Source organism: Lissotriton vulgaris, chromosome 11, assembly GCF_964263255.1.
Source record: "Lissotriton vulgaris chromosome 11, aLisVul1.2, whole genome shotgun sequence".
Taxonomy (NCBI): Eukaryota; Metazoa; Chordata; class Amphibia; order Caudata; family Salamandridae; genus Lissotriton; species Lissotriton vulgaris.
The window spans coordinates 990,816,044-990,828,174 of NC_141699.1; the positions used below are offsets into that span (position 1 = coordinate 990,816,044).

The 12,131-nt window shown below is 45.6% G+C and overlaps 1 protein-coding gene across 1 annotated transcript in view; it reads left to right on the forward strand.

Moving 5' to 3' along the window:
• Window positions 1–12,131, forward strand: part of VEPH1 (ventricular zone expressed PH domain containing 1) — a 1,092,144-nt gene that overhangs the window by 35,654 nt on the left and 1,044,359 nt on the right. The gene's annotated exons all lie outside the window — the stretch shown is intronic.

Below are 12,131 nucleotides of genomic sequence, written 5' to 3' on the forward strand. Positions count from 1 at the left end.
GCAGTTTTGAATACTGGCAAATCACCATGCCAAAAATAAAATGTAGTCTCCCTCTTTTGTGAACTTTTTATGCTTTTGGGCAGGAATCACTCTATGTAAAGTTGCCAAAAATAAAATGTGAATCCTGTCTGCAGATTTCGCTCTAATATCATCCTTCAAGAATAAAGGATAAATCATTAACCTTTGATATGAGAAAGAAATACCTATCGAGTGAATACATTTCTTAGTGTGACACTGCAAAATCTGTGATCGATCTCACTTTCCCTGCTTGATCAACCTGTGTGATCCTAGGCAAATACTTAATTTCACGAACCTCCTTTTTGTTCATTTTCATACTTCAGAGCACCTTCAAGTACATGAGTTCAAATGTGCAACGGTCTGTCATGTTCAGTGCTTCCTAAATGTGCTAGATTGAGAGCTGTAGAAGCAGATTCTTTTACATCCTCCTAAATGGGGCACAGTGCAACTAGAGAAGGCAATATGGCCCCTTCTTGATGAATGTGTCTTCACCAGTTGATCATTTACAACATAGCACCATGTTTTTACTTAGCTTTGCCTCATGATTAGTGTTGCACTACTCGTCTCCACTTTCCTGCTACTGACCTCTGCCCTCATTTATCCTGGCCCTAGTCCCCACCCTGTTAACCTGTGAATTTTCCCTCGTCATTTGAGATCTAGCTATTTTATCTAATGCCTGATGGAGCTACCTGGTTTAGCTATGGTTTAGCTATAGGGGAGACGGGGTGGAGACTCCCTCCTTGGACGTCACCTACCCAGTCCGTCTTTAGCCAGACTTCCTTTCGTCTCTCCTGTCGTCTCTTCCTGCATCCTCCCTCTATTTCTGTCTCTCTTGCTCTCCTCTCTCAATGTATTGAGACTGAACTATTTTGTCTGATGCCCGATGGAGCTACCTGGTTTAGCTATAGGGGAGATGGGCCGTGGACTCCCTCCTTGGTCGTCACCTACCCAGCCGGCCTTCAGACAGACTTCATTTCGTGTCTCCTTGTTGTCTCTTCCCCTATCCTTCCTTTCTCACCTTCGCTGTCCCCTCCCCTCTACGCTCCATTTATTTTGGCCTCCATGTTCTTTAGATGTTTCCCATTGAGACCTAGCTATTTGGCCAAAGCCTGATGGAGCTACCTGATAGCTATAGAGGAGATGGGTTTTGGGACTTCCCCCTCGACCGTCACCTACCCAGCCAGACTTTGGGCAGACTTTCCTGGTCTTTCTGCCGTATCTCCCTCCAACCCCTTTTCCCAACCCCCTTAACCCCTTACCCTCTACACTTCACTTATCTCGTTTTCTATGCTCTTGTAATTGTTTGCCTAGCTACTGATGTAAATTGGAACTGATGTAATCTTGTAATTTTGTGGAACCTCATGTAAAGCGCTCTGATACCTCCGGGTCTAGCCAGCGCTATATAAAACTCTTAAAATAAATAAATAAATAAATGTAGCCTACATATAGGGTACACGTGGCCCCTGGCTTGTCTCTTAGTTCACCTATAGCCTTATCATTATCGCTCAGCCACAAAACCAGAACGCCACACCACAAAACTGCCCTTCACACTGACATGTCAGTCCTACCCGGCAAACAGGGCCGGACTGGCCATAGCGTGCACGGGCTATCCCCCGGTGCGCCGCACGGGTGGGGGCCGTTTTTGCTACAGGGCCGTATTTTCAGCATAGCTGCAAAATCGGCCCTGTACCAAAATCGGCCTAAAACCGGCCCCGGAATGAGCTCGGCTGCACCTTGAACCCCCCGAGTGGGGGGTATTTGCGCCAAGCACTTTGCCAGGGCCGGTTGTGGTTCCCAGTCCGGCCCTGCCGGCAAATTAGACCGTAATATCACAATATCACAGGGTGACAGCAAAATGGTACTAAATGAATCATAAAATAACTAGAAACTGCAGACCTTTCACAAAGCATATGATTTGCTCTTATTTTCGAAGGATTTTAAAGAAGCCTTTTTCAAACCAGACATTGCCCATCTTGTGACAAAACTAAATGGGCTTCTTTATTATTTATTTCCAAGTGAAAAACTGTTTTTAAATAAACCTTTAATCTTTGTTTACATCTGAAGTGCATCGATGAGTGTTAGATGTTTTTCTTGATGTGTTCTACATTTTTTTAAATAATGTAGAAAGTCTTCTTTGCCCTTTGTATCAGAAAGAGGGAGGGTTTGGGGGAGATGAGGCAATGCACAATTCTGCGTTGGACTTCCAGGGGAAAGGCATTATATAGGGAGCAATGTATTTTGCTCACTATCCCTACATGGCCTTCTAACTCTTTCAAAAGCAAATATGCTTAATTTCTTACTTACTGGGGATCTGTACAGCTGTCTGATATATTTCTGCCTTTCCCCAGACTTTCTGCCTTTTGCCTTTCATTTTTGCTGATTCTTTTTGTTGGCCTTAGAACTCTGAGCACTTTAATACTGCTAACCAGTGATAAAGTGCAAGTGCTACTCCTCAAAACCATGGTGACTTTGGTGTGCACCTGATTGTTATATTTGTTGCACTGGTAAGTTCCTTGTACAGTGGTATACCATATATACAGGGCCTGTATTTCAAATGCTACTAGTGGACTACAGCACTGATTGTGCCACACACAGAAGTAACCTTTCAAACCTGTCTTTGGCCTGCCAGTGTAGTGCCTGTGTGTGCAGTTTACTGCCAGTTTGACTGGGCTTTTAAAACTACTTGCAAGGCCTTAAATGGTCCTATTATTACATACGAGTCTATATATATATATATATATATATATATACATGCGGGTCCACAGCTACCTCATTTGGGCAGCTTACTGTGGTACGGAAGGTGCCTTTTACTTGCGGGGTGCTTGCGGGGACATTGGCAATCCTTTTAATACTTTTTGCATGTGAATGGCGGCGCTACCCACTTGGGTTCTACTAAACCACCAGTCCCAGAAAGCTTTGCTTCAGGTGTTACACCTGTGTATAATCACTGTGGGTATTTACTGGTGCTTGCAGCTTGCCGTCATGTCACATGGTCTGCCACTGAAGAGGGCGTTGGCCCGAAACGCGTCTGGCAGGAAAAGGACTTTGTTCGCAGCTCGCGCCCTTGCGTTAGCATTAATTCCTACCTGTAAGTGCATTCCCACCTAGGTGGCAAGTTTTTCTTATATATATATATATATATATATATATATATATATATATATATATATATATATATATATATATATATATATATATATTACATTAACCCATGTATGTGCTGCCATAGTGGTTAACAACTCTGTTGGACTACAATAATTATAATGCATTGTAATCTTGATGATGAAGGGTTGATTATCTACCCAGTACATTGATGATGTTTACCTACCGTATGTCTAAGTTTGCTTCTCAGTAAGATCGGGGCGTATTTTCAGCACTTTAAAGGATACATTGGCCGTTGTAGCCAAAACATCTGCTTTGATTACTTCCTTCTTAATCATAGTTATGGTACCACCCAATGGAGGAAGCTCCTGTGGTATTCCTAAAGGTATTTTTCATTCCACCTGGATCCCTGTAAAATCCAGGAAATCAGCTAATCTGAAGAACTCCCTCAGAAGTGAGGTTGTGTCGACCCTGGTACTACTATCTCACCAGGGTTGGGTGAGTTGGCCAATGATGAAGCATGTCACATCACATGGGTGAGGCATTCTCATCCAAAAAATGTGTTGGAATCTTGGCCTCCTACGGTTTCTGATTAGGCCTGGACGGAGTCTCACCACACAGAACTTGGCAAATTGCCAAAAAAACTCCACCGCGCTACAAATTCTGCAAGCAGTGGATTCAAGGAAGTCGCAGTGTTCATGACAATTTTCAGTACCATGAGTTTCTCCCGCACTGTAAAATCAGCGCATATTAAATCACATGGAGCGTCAGAGGACGCTGCTACTTTCTGCCACTCAAGTAAAGTTTCTGCTCGAGCAACAGCTTCCTCAACATGAGCAGCAGCTTCCTCAACACGAGCAGAAGCTTTCTCACCATGAGCAGTTGCGACTTTCTGTGACCGCTCGCATTTAGAAATCTTGCCGGGAGATGGTCTAGTGTGTGATTTCATTGGTGAGATGGCAAAGAGAAAAAACTCTGCTTCGTGTCCCTTCGCAGAGTTTTTCGGAACTTAGCACAGAGGGGGCAAAACTGCAAACTCCATCGACACAACAGAAGTCTTTGCCCACCCATATTTCTGATTAGGTAGGCAATAAATCAGATTTACTATTCTCACCCCAAATTAAGCCTCATTAGGGAAAGCTTTGGATTTGGACGGGGGAGTTTCTATTTCCACTCCAAACTACACAACATATGGGTAAAGTTATGGACTCAGTGGAGGGATTAGATTTACAATTCCTACACCAAACTAAACAATAATAAAAGGAAAAAAATGTAAACATTGGCAAAAATAAATATTTGAAAAACAGTAAAAACATCAGTTATTAAATGCCTAGTAAAGTAAAAGATAGCAAAAAAATGTATATTTAAATAATAAAACCTACTGAAGTAATATAGATAATACTAATGTAATACATGGGTGACAGATAAATGTTTATTAATTCATTTACAAAATGAATCCTAAATTTGTAAGAATGAATTAAAAAAAATTAAATAACATTTACAACGTTTAGAAAAAAATCCTAACCAAATTTCTTAAGACACATTCTTTTTTGCCAAACAACAAAAAAATAAACAATTTTTAACCAAAAAATCACAAATGCCCAAACAATTTTTTAAAATTATTATTTACATTTTAAAACGCTACTCACCCAAAACCCCCTACAGATAATACACCAAAAAGTTCTATAGAAAAGAGAGTCCCATTAAATAAAGATCATTCAACTTGAAAAACTTTTTTTTGTAAAACCTGATTAAAATTGTAAAAACTAACATAGTTTTAGTCAATAAAAAATAATGTAAAGTACTACACACCCAAAACCCCTTAACAAACCAACAGCCTTAAAAACATTACAATTACAAATGTGATTGAAATGAAAATGTAAAAATATGAAACTACATTTTTTTTAAAAACACAATAAAATACAAAACTAAAAAAGTTTTAAAAACAATATTGAATTAAGCATTTTTAACAAAAACTCATAAAATCCATATTAAAATCCACACAAATAAAGTAATATATAGTTGAAAGATTAATCTTACTTAAAAAAATAAAAACAATGTACTTGCAGACAATATTCAAAACTTCGATATTATAATACCTACAATATCATGAATTTAATATTGAGTACCAAAGAGATTCTGCCTTCAATGTTAAGGATGCACATAGTGCTCAGTGTGGTTTCTAGGCTTAACTCCTGGCGTCTGAGCTGGGCAACATATATAAAACGGGATGCAAATATTAAGTTGTTTTGCATTGTCGAAAAATTTGATGTTTGGAAAAGACAGTTATGAGAGATTAAAGCTATTAACAAACTGTTCCAATGAATTCATTATTTCATTTACCTATGCTGTAGTTAGTGGTGGCTAGCCCTTCAGAGCCCAGCAGGTGGAGACCATCCCAAACAAAGTTTTCGGTGAAAATACCTCAAGCCGCTCACAATGGGGGGCCGCAGCGGGATTCGCCGACCCCAATTAATACAACAAAGAATGTCGTCTCCTACGTATTAAGACAACACGCCTTGGCCAATTTGCTTGAAAGTGCGTTTATTCAGCAAAGTCTACCCTATGCGTTTCGAAGTGTCCGCTTCTTGTTCACAGAATATTGTTCCAGCATTTCACATGCTATACAACAAAAAATGAAGGGAGACAGATCATACCTTATTTAAAAATTCAATGGACCTCCACCAGCCGGTTAGAGTCAAACGAAGAAGCCTATTAATTCAGGCTCGCTGTAATAGTAAAAAGAAGAAAGGACTGAATATTCAGTCACTGGGTAGCGCTATGATACTTTACAATAGCGTGTGAAATGCGGGAACAATATTCCCTGAAACATTGCCCATTATATTCCTTTGGCTCCAGCCGGCTGGTGGAGGATTCCTTGACTAAACGTGATACATTACCTAAAAACGAATTTCTGGTAAGATTTTACACCAGTGGTGGCTAGTTAATTCATTTCCAACACTTGCCCACAGGTTCTAATTAAGGCCTTTCTCATCTGCAGATTCCAGTCTATGAGACTTCTGCTTCATTGCTTGTTAAAGTTACTACATTAAATACCTCTGACATCCAAGATTTGGGCTTCCTTGAGGGGCCGATCGGCTTTGAGGACCTGCTCTAGAAGGAGAGAAAGGGTTAGATATCCTTACTTATTGGTGATGTGTCGGACAAGTGCTTCTCGCGTCTCTCACCGATGCGTGCTCAATCCGAACTTGAGCTGGCTCTGTTCGCGGCGCCTCGGGTGACACGAGCCCGTGATGAGTCTGCATTATCCGTATTAACATATTTTTATTGCAGAAACACAGAAAGATACCAGTAATCAGTCAGTATCCCAGCTATTCACCAGTAATAGTGCACCGCACAGTCAGTAGAGCAACACACGGCCATTGAGCCCACAACCCGAAGGTCGGGCGGCAAATATCGTTAATCTGCTGGAAATATAAACTTAAGAACAAAGGTGAGCATCCAATGAGCGTTCCGAGTATCTGCTTTTCTTTTTTATCCCTTCCCTCCCCCCAATAAACCAATGGAACAAAACTCGAAAGGAATTAACATAGGCAAGACAGTCACAAAAATAGCAGCAGGTACACTTCCAATTCCCCCCCCACACCTCCCTCAAAGCCAGTAGATTCTTTCACAATTCGAAGCCTCAAATGTCCAGTTCCCCATGGCTTCCCTCCAGTTCATCAGGTCTCATCTCATCCATAGTAGCGGTATATAGTTTTCTCTGTGTGTTGGCCTAGACCCAACCTATACACCCCTCACATCCCCCCATCCAGCCCGTGGTAATGGCGCCATTTGGACCAAACTCTCCGGAATTATTTGGGGCACCCCCTTGCCTTATAAGTAACTCTCTCGGCTGCCATATAGAGATCTAGCCCCCTCCTCCATTCTTCCAGTCCCGGCGGTTTCGGCGCCCCCCCAGTACTTTGCAGTGTCTCTTTTTGCTACAACTAGTGCAAGAACTAGGAATGTAAGAAGTGGGAGAGTCAGGTCTACCTCATTGGTCATGCCTAGTAATGCCAGTTTGGGCTCCTGATGGAGCGGAACTCCCAAGACCACCTCTAGATCCTTGAATACCTGTGTCCAGTACGTCTGTATTGTGTCGCATGCCCAGATAGTATGATAGAAGTTCCCATCGCATTGGTGACATCTAAGGCACCGTGGGTCTTCTACTCTTCCCATTTTACTAAGGCATACTCTATCGTAGTAGGCTCTATGAAGCACATTAAATTGAATAAGTCGCTGCCTTATTTGATTGACACCTCCCGGGGATGCATCAACACTATCTCCCAGTCCAGGTCTTCCATCTCTCCCACCTCTGCCTCCCACGTGCCTCTGAGTTTTGCCAGATCCCCCAATATGTTATTAGTTAAGGTTTTATAGGTTAGGGAGACCGCCTTCCCCGTTATCTGCTCTTGGAGAAGCCGCCCCTCCAATGGTGCATATTCTGGGATATCAGTGACGGTAATGTTTTGGGCTCGCCACGCGTGCCATAATTGGATGTATTTGAACTGCTGTGTAGTATGAAGGCCAACTCTGTTTTAAGTACTTGAAACAATTTCAGCTCCCCTTTGGCTATCACATCTCCTATAGTGGAGATGCCGATATCGTCCCACCTTTGGAACTCTCGTAGCTTGTAGAGTTCTGTTAACCACTTGCAGTGCCACAGCGGTGTCTGCCGTGAAGGCTTCTTTTCCCAACCCATGCGCCTCATGGCCTTGGTCCACGCATTAAGTGTGAGAAACGTAGCCGGGAGGAGTAGTGCCCTACTAGCGCCCCCATAGAGATAACACAATAGGTTTTTGGACGACATTCTAGACCTCTCTAAGGCGTAGGTCGGGTGGTCCGCCGGGGCATGAAGCCAATCATTAATTGGTGTCAGATGTTCCGCCCAATAGTAGGCCTCCAGGTTAGGGAGCGAGATCCCCCCACTGTATTGGTGTCTCTGGAGCGTAGACAAGGCCACCCTAGCATGTTGCCTAACCAAAGAAAGGATCTCAGGTCGGCATGGATCTTAGCAAAGACCGAGGTCGGTAGTGGGTAATATTCGTTTTGTAAGGCATAGAGGAATTTGGGTAAAGTGATCATTTTGTACATGGCCGCTCGGCCTAGAAGCGTGAGAGGGAGCTGTCTCCAGAGGTCCATATCCTCCCCCGCGTTCAATAAGATCCATTGCAGGTTTCTTTGGAATGAGAGGGTCTCACTCAGGGTTGTATAGATCCCGAGGCATTGGAAGCCTTCGGTAGTCGTCAGTAGTCTCTCCGGTAGCCGTCCCCACCTATCACCTCCCCCAGGGTCATAGAGAATAGACTTGTGCCAATTGATTTTATGTCCCGCCTGCCTTCCATACTGCTCTAGTTCCCTGAATAACTCCGGCATGGTAGTCTCTGGTTTAGATACATATAGCAAGACATCGTCTGCATAGAGCGAGATCTTTTCTTGCGTCGGATCCGTGTCATTATCGTAAAACCAGAGATGTCCTTGTTTTGGTGGATCTTGGCTGCGAGTACCTCAATAGTGAGTGTAAAGAGGAGGGGCGATAGGGGGCAACCCTGTTGGGTACCTATCTGAATCCAGAACTTACGAGACATTGTCCCATTCACTCTCACCTTGGCTCTCGGGGAGGTGTAAAGAAGCTGAACCCACTTCACGAAGTTCGGTCCAAAACCAAACTTGTGGAGCACTGCATATAGGAATGGCCAGTGTACTGCGTCGAACGCTTTCTCTGCGTCCAAGGAAAGGAACCAGTGCGGTTCACTCCGCCCATGCACTTCCTACAGCCAGTTATGGGTTCTGAGGTTCAATTTAGTCGCCCTATCTGGTAAAAAACCTGATTGGTCTGGATGTACAAGGCCTGGAATAACCGCTCTTAAGCGAGCCGCCAAGATGGTTATCAGCAGCTTCACTTCCGTATTAAGTAAGGGTATGGGGCGATAGGAAGCACAATTGTCTTGTGGCTTGCCCTCCTTGTAGATTGGTACAATAGTTGCCATAGCGAGATCTGGGGGGAGCTCCCCCTCCTGGTAGGCACCAGTAAAGAGGCCTTTAAGATGACGTGTCAAAAGGTCCGCAGAGCGCTTGAAGAACTCGGCCGGGAAGCCATTCGGGCCCAGGGTTTTGCCTGGTCTCAGCTTGGCAAGGGCTTCCGTAAGGTCATCAGTCGTTATGTCCGCCTCTAAGTCCACCAGGGCCTCGGGAGGCAGCACCAGCAGTTCCGTCTGTTCCATGTATTTTAATGCTTCCTCGCAGGTGACAAGATCACGGGCTGCGTAGAAATGTTCATAGTGCGTAGCAAAGGCTTCGGCTATCCCGGCGTCAGTGTTAACACTAGACCCATCCACGGTATAGATACTATCTACCCATCTAGCCGCCCGCTCCTTTTTACTGAGCCATGCCAAAAGTCTGCAGACTTGTCGCCCACATCGTATAGGCGGTGAAGGGTGGCGAGGGATTGGGTCTTCGCCTCATTAGTTGCCAATTCCCTGTATTGTCGCTGGGCATCAAGTAGTCTTCGAAGAGCCTCACTGTTTTTATGGGCCTGATACTCCCCCTCCCATCTCAAGATAGCCTGTTCCAGGGCAGCAACCTCGGCCTGGAGTTTACGTCTTTCCTTACCCAGACTGCAACGCATCCTATCCCTCAACACCGGCTTTAGGGCTTCCCAGAAGGTGACACTCAACTCCACAGTACCCTCATTTTCTGCGATGTAAACCTTAATGTCAGCTCGAATGCCTCTCAATATGTCTGTGTTGGGAAGGACCCAGGCCGCTAAGCGCCAGGAGCCCGCGCCCCTGCGCTGGTTGTGTCGCACCCTTATGAGCAGTGGCGAGTGATCGGATATGCCTCTGGCCTTATACTCTGCTGTATCATCTACCCTCAGGTACTGTCGGGACATGAAAACATTGTCCAAGCGCGAGAACACCCTGTGGGCCCCGGAAAAATATGAGTAGGCTTGCTGTGTTGGGTGTAGCCATCTCCATATATCCGTGAGCCCTATATTGGATATCTGATTGAACAGTGTGGTCTGGTGCCCTCCTCTCCCTGCTTCCCCGGATCGGTCTAATTCTATATTCATAACATCGTTGAAGTCGCCCCCCACCACTTGTATAGTGTCCGCCGTGTCTAAAAGGATGGTTGCTAGTTCTGTAAGCGTACGGGTCTGCAATTTGGGTGGTGCATAAATCGAGATTAGCGTGTATGTGCGTCTATTCCAGGTACCCTGTACTCCAGCGTATGTCCCCTGTGGATCTATCCAGGTGCGTGTGGTGCAGAATGGTGAGGACTTTTTAATGATGACCGCTACCCCTCTGGAATCCGATGTATAGCCCGCATGAGCCAGAACTCTATGGCGACCCCTAGCGATGAAGGTACACTGTGTCCCCTTGAGATGAATTTCCTGTAGGAGGGTAACATCCGGGTCCACTCTTTTAATGTAGGCGTTCACTAGACCTCTCTTGACTTTAGAGCCTAAGCCGTTGACATTCCATGTCATGATGTTCATTCCCCTACTTCCCAAGTGTGGAGTGCCTAGGGTACTCGCCACTCAAAGATGTGGTGGCTGTGAGTGGTTAGTCTCTGGCACGTAGGCATGGTGTGGAGGTTCAAAGTGCCCTGCTTGTGTGTGTCCGCCCGAGATACATTTGTGGCACTCAGCAAAAGTGCCCCACCCCCCCTTCCCCCTCCAACTCCCTCATCCTCCCCCCTTGTGATAGCTCCAACTTTCTGCTTCAACATAACTGACCCCCCCTTCTTCCCCCTACCCCACCTCCCTCCCCTTTCAGTCCCAGCCCTGTGCAAGGCAGAACTGTCAGCAGAAGAAGGTCTATCGCCCTCCCAAAGATCCCCCACCCTTTTAACCTACTCTGGTAGACTCAGTGTATAGGCATACGTCGCATTTCCATGAAATAGTCTTAAAAGTCAAATGCAAGAAATGCGCACCAAAGAGTCTGCACCCAATAGCGCCAATAGGTAAAAGAGGGTTATCAACTTGCGTGTCTCCTTAGCGGCGAGCTGCAATCGCAGTTGCCCCATCTGCCCTTGGTCAAGAGTGTGAGTCCTGCCTGTCTGGGTGGGGATCCGTCGGATGCCCAGTAGCGTCCTGTTCCAGATCGTGGATCGCCCGTTCCAGCGGATGGATGGAGTGTGCCTCTTCCTCTTCCTCCCCCGACGAGTGGACTGCGGAATCTTCTCTCTCTTCTCCTTCCAAGCGGGATATTCAATTTTTACGATTAGTTTTAGTTCCCGTTGCGCCTCTTCCTCCGGGTGATGCCGATTGTCCTTTCCGCCTGTTCATCTGAGAGTGTCCCGGATAGGACGTAGTTTGCGTCCGTCTACTGTTCCTTTGTGCCCTCGATCGCTGGGTCTTCGGGAGTTCCTATTGCGGCCATCGCGGAGTCGGCCCATCTGGTCTGCCCCTTCCATCATTTTCTTGCCTGTGGAATATAGGACGTTCCTCCAGCCACTGCCAGGCGTCTTCCGGGTGATTAAAGAAGTGTGCTTTGTCTTTGTAGATCAGTTTCAGTTTCGCCGGGAAGAGTAGCATATAGGTAATGTTCATGTCCCTTAGTTTTGCCTTGACTGCTTCGAAGGATCTGTGCTGCTTTTGCACTTTCTGGCTATAGTCGGGGAAGATCATAATAGTTGCGTTCTCCATACAGAGTTCCCCAAGCTTTCTGGATTCTCGCAGTATCAGGTCCCGGTCTGCAAAGTTGAGAAAGCGCGCAACGACGGGCCTGGGTCTTGAGCCCTCTGGTGGTCAAGCCAATAGGGCCCTATGTGCCCTTTCGATGATGAAACAGGTCGAGAACTGCACCGCCTGGAAGGTTTTCACTAGCCAGGAGTGGAGAAAGGCCACCATGTCCGTCTCTTCGATTCCTTCCCTAAATCCAACAAAGCGCAGGTTGTTGCGTCTCGCCCTATTTTCCGCATCATCGACTTTCCACAGTAGCTGACGATGCGAGGCCTGGAGTTCCGCCATGTCCCTCCTCAGCGTGGAGATCGAGTCCTCCGCC